General features: G+C 41.5%; 1 protein-coding gene across 4 annotated transcripts in view; it reads left to right on the forward strand.

Annotated features, from left to right (window-relative positions):
- The window catches only part of clybl (citrate lyase beta like), a 144,666-nt gene that overhangs the window by 4,408 nt on the left and 118,462 nt on the right, over positions 1–21,796 (forward strand). For 2 of the 4 annotated variants that reach the window (XM_073028693.1, XM_073028710.1), the window contains one exon: positions 3,425–3,566. The exons of 1 other annotated variant lie outside the window; for it this stretch is intronic. The gene's annotated coding sequence lies outside the window, so the exon portion shown is untranslated. The remainder of the gene's footprint in view (positions 1–3,424; positions 3,567–21,796) is intronic. One more of the 4 variants, XM_073028703.1, reaches the window with a different exon arrangement.

A 21,796-nucleotide genomic window follows, 5' to 3' on the forward strand; every position in this document is an offset into this window, starting at 1 on the left:
TGGATGCCACCTCACCACCAGCTGGCTTATCACCGACTTGAATTATGTGAAATCTGTTGTTTTGTGGGAGTAGTACATCAAGTTACTGTTTTTCACAAAAATAAGTAGTGCAAAAGAAAAGGAGTAACAAAATAGTGTTCATGGGTTCGTGGATCATTTCAAAATGTGATGGCAAAGGGGAATCTGAATCAGGTTTAATATCACTGGTATCTGTCGTGAAATCTTGTTGGTACGCGGCAGCAGTATATTGCAATACATAGTAATAAAAACAGTGGTTTACAGTAAGAAATATATAATATAGTTAAATAGTGCAAAAAAAAGCAGTGAGGTAGTGTTTGTGGGATCAGTGTCCATTCAGAAATCTGATGGCAAAGGGGAAGAAGCTGTTCCTGAATCATTTCTGAAGCTGTTTATGAATTGGGTCTTCAGGCTCCTGTGCCTCCACATAGAAACGTTGAAATAACTTTCCCTTGAAATTTTAAATGAAATTAGATACACCAGCATTGTATGCACTTGAATATATTGGTAACAGTGAGATGGATGCCTGATACATGCCTCACCAAGAATGCAAGTTTCAGAAACCCAAGGAATCCTGTGGTGTATGGAACAAGTTAGCATTTATACAGCAGCAGCCAAATTTGTTCTGCAACATTTCTTTTATAGATTCTTCTGGATTCTGTCTTTTCTCCCTTGAAACATTGACAATTTGTCAAGCAAATTCAAAACACTGGCTGCTGGAAATTCAAAATGAAAACAGAGAATACTGGAAGCACTCAGAAAGCCAGGCAGTATCTGCAGACAGCGAGAAACAGTTAACAGGCCAGGTTGGGGGTCTTTACTGAAACTGGAATAGCTTTGGTGGGGGGGGGGGGAGGGAAATGCTAAAGGAAAGAACAAGCCTTAACTGCAGTTGTATTGCAAAGCAAGCATAGGCTGTTGGGGGAGTGGTAGCATACGTACTGTAGTTTGACATTTTTCTTTTGATTCCCTCTCCTCCTGTTCAGACTACACTGTCTATGTGGTTCTGTTAGCCCTCATGTTTTGGCCATGCACCCTTTTCGTATTGTGTGTGTACTTTGACCTGTGCCCCAGTAGACTGTTTGGTTCGAGGGTATATTTAGAACATAATCAGCTCCTTCTCTTGTTTGGCACCCACATTTCTACTTTTTGCGGCTTCTTTGTATAACGATCGGGAAATAAGAACCTACAAGTGTGAAGAAGCCAGGATAGCCCTGCTCTGCCACTGTTGAAGCCCAGAGGAGGCAAATACTAGAAACTAGAGCCCTTTGTAGGTGTGTGGGGGACTTCAAACTCGCCAGCGTTTGGATGGTATTGGTATTGGTTTATTATTGTCACATATACCATGATACAGTGAAAAGCTTTTCTTGAATACTGTTCACTCAGACCAAATCATTGCACAGTTCACTGAGCTAGAAAAAAGTAAAGTATTAACAATGTAGAATAAAGTGTAGAAGTTACTGGAAAAGTGCAGTGCAGGTACACAATAAAGTGCAGGATCATAACAAGGTAAATTGTGAGGCCAAGAGTCTGCCATCAGTGGAACAAAATGTGTCCTTGGGCCTCGTGGTATGTGCTTTCAAGCTTTTGCATTCTCTGCCCAATGGGAGAAGGAAGAAGAGACATATTCGGGGTGGGTGGTGTCTGATTGTGCTACTCACTTTACTGAGGCAGCAAGAAGTGTAGACAGAGCCCATAGAGGGGACACACACAGAACGCTGGAGTAACTCAGCAGGTCAGGCAGTACCTGTGAAAATGAACAAACAGTTGATGTTTTGTGCTGAGGCCCTTCACCTTGATGAAGAGGTTTGGCTCTAAACGTCTACTGCTTATTCCATTCCATAGTCGCTGCATGACTTGCTAAGTTTTTCTGGCATTTTGTGTGTGTTACTCTGGATCTTCAGCATTCACAGAACCTCTTGTGCCCATAGAGGAGAGGCTGATTCCTGTGATATGTCCACATTTTCTTACCATCACGAGCAGAGCAATTGCCATACCAAACCATGATCCATCCAAGCAGAATGCTTTCTATGGTGCATCAAGAAAAGTTGTGAGAAGTCAATGGGGACATGATGAATTTCTTTAGCCTCTTGAGGAAAATAGATGTATTTTGTTCATATTATTAATATTAATAAAAAGATTGAAAGAGCCTCTTGAGGAAATAGCTCTTGGTGAGCTTTCTGGACATGACATCTACATGGTTGGACCAGGACAGGCAATTGGTGATGCAAGAGCATATCCTTAATGTTATGTGGGTCCGTCACTTAATTCATTTTTAAATGAGTGTTATGGGGACCCAGACCCCCCCCCCCCCCATTTCGTTAACCTTCTGCTCATTTCCCCCTCCTATAGCACTTTCACACCCCTTTGCCCCATGTCTTGTTAACAGTCAAAGCCAATCGCTGTAGCCACTTGATAAACTACTGGAGGACACTGGTTGATGCTGTTGAGGTAAGTGACGGACAGACAGACATAGTTTATTGATCCCGAGGGAAAGTGAGTACTACTAGAGGTACCAAGCATGTAGGACTTGTTCAGGCTAGAGGTGTTGCAACTCTTTTATTTAGAGCTAAGTTTTTTTTCAGAGGAGATCAAATAGATGAGCTCAGAAATCATGATGCAATCCCTTAGGTCAGGGGCTCCCAACCTTTTTAATGCCATGGACCAATACCATTAGGCAAGGGGATCCATGGACCCCAGGTTGGGAACTCCTGCCTTAGGGTCAATGTGAAGGCTCTCATTCCAGTAGGATTAAGAACTAGAAGGCATTGTTTTAATAGGATTCCCAAATCGGATTCTATTGATCTCTTGATCAATCTTGTCATGACCCTGGCACCTGATTGCCTACCTGCACTGCGCGCTGTCACTATATACAGCATTTTTTCCTCCTTATTACCTCAGTGTACTTGTGTTTGAAATCATCTGCATGGATATCACGTTTAAAAAATAACTTTTCACTGCATCTCAGTATGTGTGACAATAATAAACCAGTTTACCATTCTGCTGGTGTGATCTTGAACGTGCCTTCTGAAAGTATAATGAGAGCAGGTGGAAACTTCCATGTAGAGAGTATGTTTAAGGCTGTGGCAACAAAGGCATGGGGTATGGGCTTATTGGGTGGAGTTTTCAAAGATGTATCACAAGCACGGTGCTTGGAAAGTCTTCTTTCTGTGCTATGCTATACGAATGAATTGCAGAAATAAAAATGGAACCAGATTTCAACAATGCTGGGTATCATGATTAGATGCAGAGTTTTATGTAGGGTTAATACCATTTTGTGGTTGGGACTGGTGGTGGGGGAATGAGATTGAAGTAAAATGACAGTTTATTGTTCATTAATTTAGTGAAGCTGTTTGAAACCTGTAAGGTGATTTTGATTCCCCATTCCACATTCTCTCTCCTGAAGGTGCTGACTCCTGCTGGAATACAACTTTGCTGCCACCAACTGGCAGGAAGTCTCAAATACATCTCCTAGAGGTTCCCTGCATGTTTGAACTAGACAGTGAGTTTTGGATCTTCATCTAACTATAGACACAACTGTAGCTGAGGTCAGTTTTGCTTTTCCAGCCATAGATGAAAGTTGATTTTGATTTTGTATGGAATGACTCCACATGCTCTGAGAGGAAAAAGAAAGTCAGCTCACGTTTGTCTTAAATGATTGACACTTTATTTTGAAATAGTGACCTCTGGTTCTGTAGAACATGGAACAGTACAGCACAGGAACAGGCCCTTCAGCCCACAATATTGTGCTGAACTAATGACACCTCATTTCTTCCGTCTGCACATGGTACATATCCCTCGATTCTTTGGATATTCATGTGCCAATCAAAGAACCTTTTAAATACCTCTGTTGCATCTTCCTCACCACCATCCTTGGTAGCACATTTTAGGCACCTTTCACTCTCTATAATAAAAGTCTTGCCCCCAATATGTCCCTTGAACTTGCCCCTTCTCACCTTAAGTGCATGTATTCTAGTATTAGACGTCACAACCAGGTGAACAAATCCAGCTGTGAGAGGCTATCTGTGCCTCTCTTAGTTTTATAAACTTCTAACAGGGCTCTCCTCAGCCTCTGCTCCCCAAATGGAAAAAAAATCAAAATTGCCTAACCTCTCCTTACAGTATATGCCCTCTAATCCGGGCAGCATCCTGGTAAACCTCTTCTGCACCCTCATCAAAACCTCCACATCCTTCCTATATTGGGATAGACCAGAATTTAATGCAATTCTCCAGATATGGATTAAGCAGTGCTTTATAAAGCTGCAGTATAACTTTCTGACCCTTGAACTGAAAAGGAAATATTTTCTCTATATTCTCCTGATCAAGGCTCCAAGGATTTTAGGTGTTTCATTCAAGTTCTCTCTCACTCAGTTAAACCAGAAATAGGCCCTTTGGACATCCATATCTATACTAATCATCAAACACCATCCATACCAGACCCATTTACGAGCACTACCAGAGCAATTTGGGTCCTCATCTGGATAATTCTTACATATTATGAGAGATGGTCTCCATCATGTAAATAGGCAATGTGTTCCAGATTCCAACCACTGGGTAAAATATTTTGTCTTCCTTATCCTCTCTTTGCCATAGTTTTCTGCCCTCTCTATTTTCTTGCTGTCTACTCTATGCCCCGTGAATATATACAACAAGTCTAATTTGTCCAGTCTTTCCTTATAAGAGAATACCCCCCCCCCCCCCCCCATTCCAGGCATTACTAATAAACCTTGTCTGGTCTGCTTCCAATGTATTAACATCTTTTTTAAGTAAGACTAGTAGTGTACACAGCATTCCAGATGTGCTCTTACCAGTGCCCTGTATAACGGAAGCATTACCTTCCTAATTTTGTATCCCGTTTCCTTGGCAATAAACAATCACATTCCATTAGCTTTCTGAAAGTACTTGCCACAGTGGCTTTTTTGTCAGCATTATAAATCATGTACTAGGACAGACAGGTCCCTCTGAACCTCACACATTTAGATAAAATGTCTCATTTTAATTCTTCCTGGCAAAGTCAACGATTTCACATGTTCCCACACACTGCATTTGCAAATCTCTGCCCACTCATTTACCCTCCCTACTTTCCCTCACAGATTCCTTGTGTCTGCTTCACAACTTTCCAACCTGTGCTTGTGCCATCAACACAGGCAGAGTGTTGAACCTGAACTTGTGTGGCTAAACCTCACCGATGATCCATCAGGGAGACTTTGAGACACTTGTGTATCGTTACAAAGTGTTCATTAGGTTGAAAGGAAGAACGATATGCCTTTCACTACTGCAAACACTGTACAGCTAATGAAGCACCTTTGAGGTGGGATCATTATCCTAATGGGGCCCCATTTTGTGCACAGTTGCTCCTACAACCAACAAAGTGATTACACAATCCCCCTTAAAAATATTGAGTAAGTGATGAGTATTTACCACATTTCCCTGCTCCTGTTTGAAGGTGTGCTTTGAATTATTTTACATCATCTTGAGAGAGCAAGAAGGTTTTCTATTGATGTGAAAGACAGCACCTCATAGAATCTTAAGCATTGAATACTAGCCATTCAGCCTACCATGTCTATGCCAACCACTGGGGACATTCTCAAATTAATCCCATTCTGCCTCATAACCTCCTATACTTCAGCGACTGAAATGCTGATCTAGGCAGTTCTTAAATGCTGTCAGTGACTATATCTATCACTCTCGTAGGTAGTGTTTTCCAGGTACTCTCAACACTCTAGGCAAAGTAGCTCTGGTATTGCAGCTCTCCCTCTTCTAACCCATGTGAGGGTGTGCTACGCACTGAGGCAAACTGGATGGGGAGTCAATCAGTCTTGAAATGAAGTGGCTATGCCTGTGAGAACACTGAGCTCTAAACTTTAGAGCTGATCAGCATTTAAAGGGTTAAATCCATGGGTGCACTTTATTTAAAAAAAGATGTGATTCAGCTATCAATTTTCCTTGTACTGTACACTGTTAAGTCATATACATCTGTACTTAATTTATAAAAGAAGTTAATGAGAAACTTCAAACAATTTAAATGTCAATTACAAAGAAAGCATGGTTTGAAAATTCCAGTAATCTGTCCATATTGGGATTCAAACCATGTTCCCAGGTGTATATAATTCATGGCAGATGACATTCCAAAGACCCAATTACAGAGGTTCTGCTAATCTTCAACACAGGATTGAGTGCAGGAGCACACTGAGCATCTGTCACGCCATGTTGTGACTGCATTGAGACATGTGCTCGAAAATATTACTGTACATAAACTTTATGTCACATTAGTAATGAAGTTGAGCTTCAAAGTTATTACTACTTTGGACAGACGAGAAATGTGAACTTTACTGTGCTGCTGTAGTTTTGCAGCAGTAAAGAAAAATGAGCCTCTGGATTATAAAAGAAAGTGTAATACTTTTGTTCTTTGATTTTGTATTACAATATTTATATTTTATGTAGCTTTTTAAGGTGCTTAGCCTTTGAATTGCCTTTGAAATTGAGTTGTGTGATATTAGCATGATGCATGTTCAGCCAGGCCATGCATTGTGAAAGCTACATTTCCTTTTTCTGCTGAGCATGAGTGTCTTTCCTGCTTTCTAGTGTGGGCTGCAGTGTATCAGGGACACCAACAAGCCAAAGATTAAGTAATATCCCGAAAGAAAAAAAGATTGACTGCAAGTATGAAGTCGACAAGTGATGAAAGTAGCCCTGAGGTTGCCAATTAAATAGGCAAGGCCTGGAACTGATAAGTTAATGGGCAGTTTCCCCTTTTTTTGGCCAGCAAAAGCTTTAAAGTACAGGTTATAAAAATCAGAAGTGTAACCTATTTCCTACAACATATCCAATTAAGCTGAGCCACTTAGACTTTGCAGACTTTGTCTTTCTTCTTTCTTAGTTTGGGTTAACTGATAGAGTGCTGAATTCCTAGAATCATCATCAAGATAGTTCAGTCTGTGAAGTACAGACCTGCTTGCTTTATTCATTTCAAATTTAGGGAAAATACATTTCAAGCTGCTTTTATGTAGATCAACATGTAATTATTCTGAAGCCAATTAAAATTTGATTTTATCACAACAGCTGCCCATTTTAGGTAAATGATGCACTTTGGGGAAAAAAAAGTTGGTTGCTACATTTATGAGTTTCAATTTTTGCTGAGCTGGGGAATATATTGACTTTCTTGTGTGTGCACCACAAGTGATTACAAATTTAGGCACTAGTCCTGTTGAAAGTAACAGATTTGTGTAAATAATATAATGTAGTATTTGAGTTGTTAGGCTTCCTGCGTTGTTGAATTATTCCTTGGAAGTGAACTTAAGATCCACATTCCAGGGCACAAAAACAATGTCTCTATTCGAAGAAGAGCAATGGCATTCTTTCCAATATCTAGGTTCAAATCTACCCTTCACCACTAGAACTGATTATGAAGTCAGTATCTTCTTGCTCTTTGTGGGATCCTGTTGTGCAGGAATTGGCAACTGTGTCTGATGATGATAATAGTGACAACCCTTTAAAACTGCTTTGGCTGTAAAGTACTTTGCAGTGTCCAGAATAAGGTGCTATGTAAATGTAACTCAGTCTTGTTTTCATCTTTGCCACCTAGGATTTCATACCTTTAGGTTTGTGGCCTTAAACTGATCATGTATAATGTATCAGGATCATTTTGCTGAAAAGTTTAAATTCGAAGGGCCTGTATTGTGCTGTAGGTTTTCTTTGTTTCTATTAAACTGAAATTGTCAATAAAACATTCAATTATATTAATTTCACTTATTGAATATTGACAAATTAAAGTCCAATATATCTTTTATTATTGCTCAATTATTGCTGATTTTGCTATTGATGGTTTTTTAATGCTACTCTTTACATTGGTTTCCATATGCAGTATTCTTATGTTTAGATTCTTGTATTTTACAGAAACCCTAATCTTAAAATGGATATTACTGATTTTCCCATGGATATCATTTCTATGGCCCAGAGATCTAATAATTCAGCTCTTGAAAGTCCAAGTGATTTTTTTCATGAAGGATCCCACCCACCCTGCTCAAGGACTGTTTGTCCCACTCCCATTAAGGAGGAGGCTGCATAGCATCCACACCAGGACCACCAGACTCAAAAGGCTGCCTTCTCCAAGCAGTAAGGCTGATCAACATCTCCAGCCATTAACTAACCCCACCAAAACCCTACCACCACTACTTTTATCACTTCTTGTCAGGGTCGCCTTGTGTACAGACACTCCTGTACCTAGCATCACTTTATGCACGTACAACTAATCAATCTATTTATATAAGTATCTTATGTATTTGTATCTGTTTTTTTATTAGTATGCTCTTTACCTTACTGTTCTTTTTGTGTTGCATCATATCGGGAATAATAATAATTTTGTTCTCCTTTACGTTAACTGGAAATGGCATTAAACAATCTTGAATCATGAATCTCTGTTTGTGTTTTCTTTCTTTAATACCTTATTCTGTTTGAATTATATCAGCCTGTATATTTGGAATGACAGATCTTCGGTTAAAAAGTACCCCATTGACAAGGGTGCGAGAACTGTGAAATAATTGTTAGTGCTGTCAAACGAAGCTGGTTTTATGATAAATGGCTTTCAACATCCACACCATAAAACTGGCCCCTGCCCCTTGGCTTATTGGTTGGTAAATTTTATTGGGTGTTAGTTGTGCCTCAGTGGATCACACTCTCACTGCTGAGTCAGAAAATTGTGGGGTTCAAATCCCATTCCAAAGGTTAGTTCACAAAAACTAAGCCGTAGTGTGAAGGGACTTCCGCCTTCAGAGTGAAATGTTAAACCAAGGCTTCTGCTGTCAGATGGATGAAAGTGATGCCATGCAAGTTTTTAAACAAAACTTCTCAATTGAACTAGTTAATATTTATCCCTCTTCTAACTCCATTAAAATTGGGTTATCTTGATGCCATTACAATATTCTTTGCAGGAGCTGCTATGTAAATTAACCGCCAAGTTCCGCACACTACAACAGCGACTACATTTCAGTAAGTTCTTTATGGATTGTAAACGCAAGAGATCTGTAAACAGATGCTGGAAATCTCGAGCAACACACAAATGCCGGAACTCTTAGGGAGCATCTGTAGAGGAGAATTAACAGTTGATGTTTCTGGCCCAACACTTCATCAGGACTGGAAAGGAAGGGGGATAGAAGCCAGAATAAGAAGGTGGGTGGGAGGGTATGGAGTACAAGCTGGGAGGTGATAGGTGGATGAAGTAAAAGGCAAAAGAAGGAATCTAATAGGAGAGGAGAGTTGAACTGTGGGAGAAGGGAAACCAGAGGGAGGTGAGAAGGAATGTGAGGGTAATCAGTATGGGGAATAGAAAAAAACATGAGGAGAGGGAGGAGAAATGACCTCTCCCAGCTTCTCAATTTATTTCCCTCCCCATCTACTCTTGTTCTTAAACATAATGTATTGATATAGTATTCTGAATTAGTAGAATGTTTCAAGGTGCTTCTTGGAACTGTTATCTAAGAAATGATGATGAACCATAGTGCAACAGATTTGACAAACCTAGGAATGAAAATAAAGTTTCTTAAAAGAAGAAAGACTGAGAGGTTTATATTAAAATTCCAGGGCATAGTGTCTAGGCAGCTGCCAATGGTGGAATGATTCTAGTGTTGGGAGGGATAGGGATAGATGAGGCAGTGTGGGTGGGAGGGCTGATTTCCAAGTCAGTGAACATGGGAGTTAATGAGGGTAAAGTCTACAGGCTATGATGCTGCTGCAACTAAGTTTTTCATTGTTATTCTGTACATGTACTTTTACACATGACAATAAATCTGACTTTGACATTAAAGGATGCTGTGAGTAAGGATACAGGCAACGTCCATCATTAAAGATCCACACCATCCAGTTCATGCCATGTTCTCTCAGCTACCATCGAGCAGCAGGTACAGAAGCCTGAAGTCTCTCACGACCAGGTGCAGGAACAGCTGTTTCCCTTCAGCCATTCAGTTCTTGCAACAATGTGCACAACCATAATCACTACCTCAGTAAAGCAGTACCATGACTATGACCTTTGCACTAAAATGGACTTTGTTTTTTCTATTCTTGTATTTTCTATTCTGTTCTTTCTTGTAAACATTGTGTTTTATTTATATTTTACTTGCGAATGCTGCTTTTATGATGTACTGTGCCTGTGATGCTGCTGCAGGTAAGGTTTTTCATTGCACCTGTGCATACCTGCACTTGCACATATGACAATAAACTCGACCTTGAACTTGATGCTCTGTGTGAGCTCAGGTGCAGAGTGAAAGGCCACTTACAGGTGTAGTTATTGTTGCATCTAGAAGTAACAGGTGTGGTTGAGGAGTGGAAAGAAGTGGATTTAAATGGATGTGGAAATCCTTGTAATACAGTATCAAAACCTGCAGGACTAGTTCAGTGCAGCCTAGATGAGCCAAAGGGCCTGTTTCTGTGCTATAGTACAGTTCTGTAGTACACTTGGATGAAGTGTAACTACAGAATAAAGATTTATGTTATTGATTAAAATATATATTTTTAACTCTTATATTTTAACTTGTTTCCAGAGTAGTATCTACCATGACCATGGGGACATCGATTTTATTTCAAATTTGAAAAGAATTCTTGGCAGATTTAATGGAATAGTATTGGAAATGAGAATATTTAAGATGAGAGTTGCTTGAAATCTCAATAAATATTGTTATCAGACCCAGGAGGAAAGAGTTCTTATGTTACCAAGTTATGGTGTCAAGTTAGGAAAAGGGGAAGTACAATGAGATCTAGGTGTCCTTGTTCATCAAGTCACTGAAAGTAAGTATGCAGGTACAGCAGGCAGTGAAGAAAGCTAATGGCATGCTGGCCTTTATAACAAGGGGAGTTGAGTATAGGAGCAAAGAGGTCCTTCTGCAGTTGTACAGGGCCCTGGTGAGACCACACCTGGAGCATTGTGTTCAGTTTTGGTCTCCAAATTTGAGGAAGGACATTCTTACTATTGAGGGATTGCAGTGTAGGTTCACGAAGTTGATCCCCAGGATGGCGTGACTGTCATATGTTGAAAGATTGGAGCGACTGGGCTTGTATACACTGTAACTTAGAAGGATGAGAAGGAATCTGATTGAAACATATAAGATTATTAAGGGATTGGACACGCTAGAGGCAGGAAACATGTTCCCGATGTTGGGGGAGTCCAGAACCAGAGGCCACAGTTTAAGAATAAGGGGTAGGCCATTTAGAACAGAGTTCAGGAAAAACTTTTTCACCCAGAGAGTTGTGGATCTATGGAATGCTCTGCCTCAGCAGACAGTGGAGGCCAATTCTCTGGATGTTTTCAAGAAAGAGTTAGATAGAGCTCTTAAAGATCGCGGAGTCCAGGGATATGGGGAGAAGGCAGGAACGGGGTATTGATTGTGGATGATCAGCCATGATCACATTGAATGGCGGTGCTGGCTTGAAGGGCCGAATGTCCTACTCCTGCACTTTGTCTATTGTTATGGTATTGATATTAGTATATTTTGAATTTGTACATCATTTTTATGGTTGATAGGAGGATAGTCATAGGTTGCAGAATGATATTGGTCAGCTGGTAAATTGGGCAGAGTGAAGGCCAGTGGAATTTAATCCTGGTAAGTGTGAGAAATACAATTTCAGAAATCTAATAAAGCTAGGATGTGCACATTGAATGGGTGGACCCTAGAGTTATTGAGGAACAGAAAGACCTCAGTATATGGGTCCATTGATCCCTAAGAATGACAGCACAGATAGACTGGGTGGTGATGAAGGCATATTGAATGTGGGCCTTCATTAGCAGGAGCAGAAAGTATAAGAGCATTGGAGTCTTGATACTATGTTCTAAAAGTTTGGTAAGTCTCAGCTAGAGTAGTGTGTATAGTTCTGATCACCATGCCACAAGGGCAGGTGACCCCCCCCCCCCCACCCCCCCATTAGTGAAAACCCCAGGTCGGCAAGCCCCAAAATTGGAGGTCTGTGTCAGCAGGAGGCACAAGGGATGGTGATCCCCAGGCCGTTGAGTCCAGGGTTGGAGGTCCACAAGAAACTGGAGTTCATACCCTGGAGTTTAAATTCCCATGATGAGCAAGTGCTGGGGTCAGTGAGTCCGGAAATCGAGTCCCAAAGGTCAAAGCCCCTGAGTTGGTGTGTCCAGAAGTCAGAGGCCCGATATCTGTGAGTCTAGGCCATGAATGACCCCTCAGGTCTGCGTGCCTGGACCGTGGATGAGCTCTCAGGTTGTTGAGTCCCAGTTGGAAGCCCATGTTCAAAGTCCATGATCAGTGATTTCTGAGGTCAGTACTGAAGGTCAAAGACTGAAGCTGGTGAGACTGGAAGTTGAGGCTCGAGGGTCAAGGTCCCTCCATCGGTGTGTCTGGTTTTGGAGGGCTGATGTCTGCGAGTCTGCTCCAGAAACTGGAGATTAGAGGTACAGAGGCAGTCTGCCCTGGAGTTCGAGGCCTGCTGTGGGTGAGAGGGAGCAAAGGAGCTTGTTTTGCTGCTGTTGTGTTCTTGTTTGTGTTGTTCCACTGGACTTTGTAGGCATGTTATGTTTGCCCCAGTGACTCTTATGTTTGTGGTGACTCTTGCAGGCTGTTCCCAGCACATCCATAGATTGTGTTGGTTGTTAACGCAAATGACACATTTCACTACGTTTTGATGTTTGTCCAGTGAATAAATGAATCATAAGGGCATAGCTGTTCTGGAGGGAGTGCAAAGGTGACTTACCAGGATTGCCTGTATTGACCAATTTTGGTTATGAAAAGGGACTGGATAGACTTGTTTGTTTTTCTTGGAGCAGCAGAGACTGAGGAGTTGTGAGAGACATGTACAGAATAATATGGGGCAACTAGTGGATAATAAACCATTCCCCATTCAGGTGCTACGATAGCGGAGCGGTTGACACGATGCTTTCACGGCTCAGAGCGTTCCAGAGTTCAGAGTGCACTTCCAGTGCCATCTGTAAGGAGCTTGTACGTTCTCCCACTGAACCGTGTGGGTTTCCTCAGGATGCTCCGGTTTCCTCCCACAGTCCCAAGATGTTCCAGTTAATAGGTTAATTGGTCATTGTGACTTGTCCTGTGATTTGGACTAGTGTTGCTGGGTGGTGCAGTTCGTTGGGCTGGAGGGGCTTGCTCTGTGCTGTATCTCTAAATAAATTAAAACAATCCAGTTATCTAAAACCGTAAGGAGTAAGAGGGTTGGAGAAGATCAGAGGAATTTTTTTCAATGACAGGGTGTTGTGATTTGGAGCACAGACCTGGGAGGGTGATGCAGGGAGGGACTCACAACATTTACAAAATGTCTGGGAAAAGCACTTCAGTCTCCAATGCACAGGAAGCTACGGACCAAGTGTTAGTATATGGACCGAAGGATCTGTTCCTGTACTGTAATTTTCTTTAACTTTGTGACTTTGAGTTAGCATCTTCTGTAATGTTATAATGGAAAACATAAACAAATTTATACCAGCAACATCCCACAAACAGTGTAGAAAATATGTATTTGTACATATGGAGCAAGAATGTGGTTAAGGATACTGGATGTGTTAAGAAAACCTCTACATCACATTCAGAATGTCCCAGAGAACTTTACAGGCAATGACTACTCACACAGTAACCCCACTGGTGATGCCACAGAACGTAGAACAGTACAGCTCAGGAACAGGCCCTTCAGCTGACAATGTTGTGCCAAACTAACCCTTTCTGCCTACACATCCTTCAATTTACCTCACATTCATTTACCTATCTAAACATCCTCTTAAAATAACCTAATGTATCTGCCTCTATCACTCCAAAGGCAGTGCATTCCAAACTCCCTCAAACAGTGTTGCTGTAATGACCGGGTAATCCCATTTAAGAAATCTTGATTGAGGGGAAAAAAATTACAGGATATGGGCAATGGGGAGAATCTTTCAGCTGAGCTTCCAAGTATTGTCATAGGTATTTCTATGTGAGAACAAATTAGGCCTTGTTTTAATATCTCTTTTGAAAACCATGGTCTTTCACTACTTATCTGGAATTACTATTCCCAAGTCTCTGGGATGTGCCTTGAATGGAGAACCCTGAGGTTCAGGTGACTATGTTACCAATCGACTCACAGTTGACAGTATTTCCCTGCTCCAATTCAAGCATTTCTTATGGACCTTTCAAATTCATTTATACAGACAAAGAGAATTAATTTGATGACTCAAGGGGTAGTTCGGACATCTGAAAGTGTGCTGAAACTTCACTCCGGACTTCCCTGCTGTGGCCCTGGCCTAGTCTTGATCCTCAGCCTGCATTGTGATAACTGAGTTTTTCTTAGACTCCTTAAAAATTATTTCAGGATATAAATGGAACAGGTGGATAATAAGCAAGGACATATGTTGAGTTTAAAATATAGATTTTATTAAAACATAAGAAAGGAGTATGGATTTAAAAAATGCAATGTGTTAAATCTTCGAGGAGGGATGATATCTCTCTAGATTTATTCCAACCTCCGAGGGCTCCATACTAGCATCTGCAAATCATTAATTATAAAGCGTGAAACCAGACCTTCGGCACAACTTATACATACAGACCAAGGTGCATTTCTTGAGCTAGTCCCGTTTGGCTATATACATCTAATTCTTTCCTATCCATGTATCTGTCCCAAATATCTTTTAAATATAATTGTAACCGACTCTGTCTTTAGCACGAGAAAATCTGCATAGGCTGGAGATCCAAAGCAACACACACAAAATGTTGGAGGAACTCAGCAGGCCAAACAGCATCTTTAGAAAAGAGTAAACAGTCAACGTTTCAGGCCGATCTTCTTCAGGATTCGGCCTGAAATGTCCGACGGCTACTCTTTTCCATAGATGCTGCCTGGTCTGCTGAGTTCCTCCAGAATTTTGTGCTTCTATTTTATTCATATTTCTATTAATTGGCATGCTTGACAAGTTTTATTCCTATCAGCACACTGCTATTTGTGTACTAATTTTATTTCAAGGTGAATGTGAATTTTCCCTGCTTTGAGCTACACTTTATATATGAATTAAATTTTACAAATATACTTTAAATCAAGTTACAACCCTTTACAAGTTCTGGTGAATTAAGTCTGGTAGGTGCAGCTATTTGTAATACAGGTGAATAAATTGAATCTCACTATAATTTCATCAAAATGAACATAATTTCTACAAACCTAGGTACATAAAGTCATCTATTTAAAGCATCTCCTATTATCTTGTTAAGTGTTTTTCCTCAGTAATATGGTTGAGCCAATTATCAAACAATCTCCTCAGCAATCATTTCTTCCTAAATACTTAAAGTTATTAAAGCTGCTCATTAGAGGTGTCAGTTCCTTTGTTTGCGTGTAAACTAGATTGAATGAAGCAACTGTGAAGCCAAGTTGAAGGCAGTGCTTTGTCACAGTGAAAGTCTAATTCTTACTACTCAATTTATTTGAGAGTATTTTGTTGCCTTTCCCCTGCTTGCCCATCCCTTATCCACAAAATTGGACTTGACCATTGATTTAATTGTTCCGTTTCAATTATAAATTCACTGATTTTGCATAAAGAAGCTGCAGTAATCTTATAGTAAAGATTTCCCTGCTGAGTGACTGCATAATATCTATCATTTTATCAACCATCATATTTTAAAAGCACTCTGTGAACCCGATTTTTTTTCTGCACTTTGAGTTGATGCTAAATGCCCAACAGTTTTAGCATAAGTCTGCAATCTTCGTGAGTCTTTCTTGATTGCTTGACATGTCTGGATAGGTAGTATTGACCTAGGAAGTGATGTCAAATGTATGAGGAGTCCCAAGTACCAAAATGTACTATTGGACGCACTAACTGGGATGCCTAATCAATATATTCCATTGGGTGCTTCGTGCATTTTGTGACACAAAGAACCTGAAAGCATCAAAGAGCTACCATAAACATAAGACCCACAAAATGGTGGATGATCTTAGCAAATCAGGCAGAATCTTCGGAAAAGAATAAAGGACTTTCTGGGCCGAGACGTCCTGATGAAGGGTCTTGGTCCGAAATGTTAACTCTTTATTCCTTTCCATAGATGCTGCCTGACCTGCTAAGCATTCAGCATTTTGTGTGTTTGTTTGTTTAAAAATACTGAGTGGAAGAGGTCCTTCTGCACCACTCAGCAACCCACCTATTAACCCCACCCTAATCACAGGACATTTACAATGACCAATTAACCTACTAACTAGTATATCTTTGGACTGTAGGAGGAAACTGGAGCACCCGAAGGGAAAACCCATGTCCTTATGGGAAGAACGTACAAACTTCTTACAAATAGTGCAGGAATTGAACTCCAAACTCCCGATGGCATGAGCTGTATTAGTGTTGTGCCACTACACTGCTCTGGATTTCCTGCATCTACAGAATCTTTTGTGCTAATAAACATAAGACCACAAGCCCTAGGAGTAGAATTAAGTCATTCAGCCCATCGAGTCAATTCCAGCATTCCATCATGGCTGATTTGTTTTCCCTCTCAACCTCCTTTTCCTGCCTTCTCCCCATAACCTTTGATGTCCTTACTAGTCAAATACCTATCAACCTCCACTTTAAATATGACTCGGCCTCTGCAGCTGTATGTGGCAATTCACTATGCTCTGGCTAAAGAACTTACTCCTCATCTGTCTAATGGACGTCCTACTATTCTGCTGTGCCCTCTGGTCCTGGAATCTCCCACTATTGGAAATATCCTCTGTACATCCACTCTACCTAGTCCTTTCAATATTTGGTAGATATATCTCACAGAAACCTCCAAATCCATTATAAGGATAGGTAAATCAATACCAGTGTCCTGTCCATGGTCAACCCCTCCAACAGTGGTTAACTACACTCAGCTTGATGTAATTAGGTGTACAATGCAGCCTGCGCCACTAGGTATAGCCTAACGCTGGACTCCCCACGTCAGAATTTCTATTCAGTGTGTAACTGGGAGGCAGTTGATGGGACTGAGGGGAGAATGTAATCAGATTAGTGCAGATGGGTGTTTGCTGCTTGCCACGGATGTGGTGGGCCAAATGCCTTGTTTCCCTGCCATATGACTCTTCCTAAAAATGATCAGCCTTGTGCCCATCTCGCTAGACTTTAGCCCCTGAATAGACTAAGCTTTTCCAGCTCTCAGATCACAACTTGCATATCATTACAAAGAAGGTGTGGATGGAGACGAATTTCTGCAGCAGCTAGATTTGAGGAAGATGCTTCACAGTTCTTTCCAGCCAATGGAGTGAAAAGCTTGGATGAGGTGAATAGAAAACTCTATGTATTGTGGTCAGTGTTATTCCCCTAGAGTCGTTACACGGCCACTGATCGCAAAGTTCTCAGGATCCATACTGATTAGTGAGGAAGCAGCTGAGGAGAATGGTGGTAGTGATCTCTATTGCAGACAGTAGGGAAACCCCTCTGTAGTTATGACAAGAGGGATTTTCTTTTTTCCCTATCTGTAAGATGGTGAGGAAGGCATGTATTCATCTACACACAGTGTGTGCACTGGGCCTGGTTATTCTGGGAGATGTCAGATTGTGAATCTGAATCAGGAAAGGAAAGTAAATGATCCAATATCTAACACATCAAATTGGAGGTGGGGAGAGAAGTGAGGAAAGATTCATCTGCTGAAGATTCGTTTGGAGTCAACACTTCATTGACATTACTGCAGAAGTGATACAAGTTCTGATTAATAGTATGGGAACAGATGGAATTCGGTCTAAAAGCCCAAACCAATTGGGAAAGTGTGAGGCTAACATTCTAGACCAATAGGTAGAGGGGAATAGGGAGAGAAGGCAAAGACTGGAGTTCCAAGAGGGAAGTTCACAGACCACACCTGGCCATCTGAGGTTAACAAATATAAGGCTGATGGTTCTCTGTGCATCTCAGTTTGGGAACAACAGCACAAGGTAAATTATATTTGTTAATGCTCCCCACCTTTCTTCCAGCGTGTGATTGGTCTGCATCCATTTACAAACGTACACTAATGTTCTTGAAGTGAGAGTGGCTCATTGTTACACTACTCACTGAAACCTATCACTTGAGTCAGATTCATTTTCCTAAGAGTGTCTATAAACCACCTGCTCTCCACTGGTCTCATCGTCCCTTCATTCAGTATTCTTTGAATTCATGGAATATTATATAAAGGGATTTGCTGTAGAAATTGAGGCTGACACCATGAGCAGTGCTGAAGAAACTACAGCAGTTATGTTGTGCAACGCTGTGTTAAATTGAATCCACATTTGGTTTTTTGAATGAACATAAAATTGAATGCTAACTTTGCAAACTGACCTAACAACTTCTCTGCGTGAAACATATTGAGTATTGATATAACCAATTAATTGAAAACAGGTTTTCATTATACAAAGAATGCTCATTGTGCTATCAAGTTTGTTGTGATGACTCACCCTGAATAAGCGTACATACTACACTGATATGAAGTAGCTTTTGATAATACATTCCTTGCTTTTCTGTCTTTGATGTCTTTAAGAAGAAACAGAAACAAACACTTTGCTCTTATTAGTAAGATTTTGGTGTTTGATAAGATTAGACTGAAACTTTTGTAGCTATATTTCAGTCCGTTTATTCTTCCCATGTTTTGGAGTTGCTTAAACTTCATGACTGAATAAGTAAAATATTATTTTTCATTACTTTTGGGACAGTTAACTGTATACAAACTTTAAAAAGGATCTGAACAGACTGGTGGTAATTTTTAACTAAAATTTTGCACACATCAAATGATCTGTTTTCTGAGGCAGCCCCTTGGGTTGGAGGATTACTTGCTTTCACTCCAGTTTTGTGGGTTCTGATGAGGCCAGCTGGGAACTGCAGACATTCTAACAATCTTAGAACTCTCTCTCTAATATCATCGTTGGTACTCCAACGCCTTAAGTGATTCAAGAAAGCAGCTCATCGCCATCTTCTCAGGGGCACCCAGGGAGGGGCAATGAAGTGCTGGCTCAGCCGGCAAGGCCCAAAACCCCTGAATGAAGATAATCCTATCCCAAATGTGCCTTCTCCACTTTGAGCAGTGTTCCCAGGAGTTAAACAGCACAGAAACAAGCCCTTAGGCCCACCATGCCCATGTTGGTTATCAAATACCCTTCCATACTAATCTCATTTGCATCACTTACTCCTCAGGCTCCTATGTCACGGCATTTCAGGCTGTGAGCACGTCCTTGAGTCTCCATAGATAGCAACCCTCAGTCACTGGGCATCAGCCTGTAGTTTGGTGGCATCTGTTAGTCTCGCAAGACCATGGATCTGCACCTGGAATGGTTCCCAGGGCGCAGGCCTGGGCAAGGTTGTATGGAAGACCGGCAGTTGCCCAAACAGCAAGTCTCCCCTCTCCACGGCACCGATGTTGTCCCAGGGCCGATACAGCTTGGTACCAGTGTCGTCGCAGCAGTTGCCAGAACGAGTTTGAAGGCAACGTCGGACTGCCTTAGGGACTCCAGCTCCGGATTTGTCCTCAGGGTTTACTCTCAAAGCCTTTCCCATGAGTGGGTATGGCCGCAAGGCAGCGGAGGTTTGAAATCAGAGTTTTCCCTCTCTCAGATGGACTGCCTTCCCAGGCTAATGAGCCCCAACTACCCGAAAGCCTGTAGTTTAGTATTCAAGAATCTGGAGTGGGACTTTAACCTTCTGACTCAAAGTGAAGAATGCGAGCCCTGAGCAGTGATTAACACTGAACATTTTGACAAATTGGCAGTATTAATGAGATTAAGTACGTGAAGGTGTCAACTAGTGCATGTAGTTGTAAATCAGTGGCCTTCATTATTGTTGTATACTTTATAAGGCAGTAGTCAGGCCACACTTAGAGTATTGTCAAACGTTTTGGGCCCCCATATCTCCGAAAGGATGTGTTGTCATTGGAGAGAGTCCAGAGGAGGTTCACGAGGATGATCCGGGAATGAAGGGGTTAACATATGAGGAGTGTTTGGCAGCTTTGGGTCTGTACTCACTGGAATTTAGAAGAACGCGTGGGGATCTCATTGAAACCTACCAAATGTTGAAAGGACTAGGTAGGATGGAAGTGGAGAAGATGTTTCCTATGGTGGGGGTATCCAGAAATACAGGGCATAGCCTCAAAATTGAGGGGCAAACTTTTAAAACAGAGGTAAGGAGGAATTTATTTTAGTAAGAGCGTGGTGAATGTACGGAATGCTCTGCCACAGACTGTCGGGGTGGGGGGGGAGGGGGGCCAAGTCCGTGGTGGAAGTTGAGTGTTTCCCGATCAGTCAGGGCATCAAAGGATACAGTGAGAAGGCAAGTGTATGGAGTTGAGTGGGATCTGGGATCATCCATGTTGGAATGGCAGAATAGACTCAATGGTCTGAATAGCCTATTACTGCTCCTATGTCTTATGGTCTTATTTGTTCATGGACATACAGGAACTAGTTCAACATTGTACTTTTCTTTTTAAAGTGACAAGGGTTATTGAGGAGGCTGATGATATTCCTTTACAGCCATTGGGTGGGTGGTTTAATCCCAGATCAATGGAAAGTGCAAGATTGTAAGAGACACACAAAATGCCGGCGGAACACAGCAGGCCAGGCAGCATCCATAGTAGAAGCACTGTCGACGTTTCGGGCCGAGACCCTTCGTCAGGACGTTTACTACGCTTACTACGCTCTTACTAAAATAAATTCCTCCTTACCTCTGTTTTAAAAGTTTGCCCCTCAATTTTGAGTCTATGCCCTGTAGTTTTGGGTACCCCCACCATAGGAAACATCTTCTCCACTTCCATCCTACCTAGTCCTTTCAACATTCGGAAGGTTTCAATGAGATCCCCACACATTCTTCTAAATTCCAGTGAGTACAGGCCCAAAGCTGCCAAATGCTTGTCATATGTTAACCCCTTCATTCCCAGATCATCCTCGTGAACCTCCTCTGGACTCTCTCCAATGACAACACATCCTTTCTGAGATATGGGGGCCCAAAACAGTCCTGACGAAGGGTCTCAGCCCAAAACGTCGACAGTGCTTCTCCTATGGATGCTGCCTGGCCTGCTGTGTTCTGCCGGCATTTTGTGTGTGTTGTTTGGATTTCCAGCATCTGCAGATTTCCTCGAGATTGTAAGAGAACCTCAGTTGTTTTACAATATGGTTTTACAGCGCTCTTTGGAGCAGCACAGTTGTCTTAGTCTGTTACTAAAATGTTCCTCTGTTAACCAAGGTGGCATGCAGAGGGTGAGATACACTGTCCAGAATTGCCAGGATTTTTTGTAGAGTCCTTTGTTCTGCCACAGCTTCCAGTGTGTCCAGTTTGATTCCCTATAAAAGGGCCAGCCACGCTGATAAGTTTATTGAGCCTGTTGGCATCGCCTGTGTTGATGCCATTGCCCCAGCACACCACCACATAGAAGCTTGTACTGGCAACAACAGACTGGCTGAACATCTGAAGGAGAGGCCTGTATAGTCCAAAGAACCTCAGTCTCCTCAGGAAATAGAGGCGACTCTGGCCGTTCTTGTATACAGCCTCTGTGTTGGTACTCCACTCAAATCTGTCATCCACCCACACCCCCAGGTACTTGTAGGTCATGCAGACAGCACAATTGTGATGTATCGTTCTATAACACTTTTTAACAAAGGTATTTTGCAATTCAGCTTCACTTCAGTTTTTTCAACAGTGCATTTTCCATCCCGGCCTGTTGAATGAGAGCTGGTGACGGTGTGTGACTGGAACATTTGCTATTTCTGTCTTCACACAGTCTTCTAGCACTTCCTGTTTTTATTTCAGATTTCCAACATTTGCAATTTTTTTTTAAAAATTCATTACTGTAAAATGAGCTATACCTTCAGAATCATTCAACAGCAAAATATAATG

The sequence above is a fragment of the Hemitrygon akajei genome, chromosome 2, assembly GCF_048418815.1.
Source record: "Hemitrygon akajei chromosome 2, sHemAka1.3, whole genome shotgun sequence".
In the NCBI taxonomy this organism is placed as follows: domain Eukaryota; kingdom Metazoa; phylum Chordata; class Chondrichthyes; order Myliobatiformes; family Dasyatidae; genus Hemitrygon; species Hemitrygon akajei.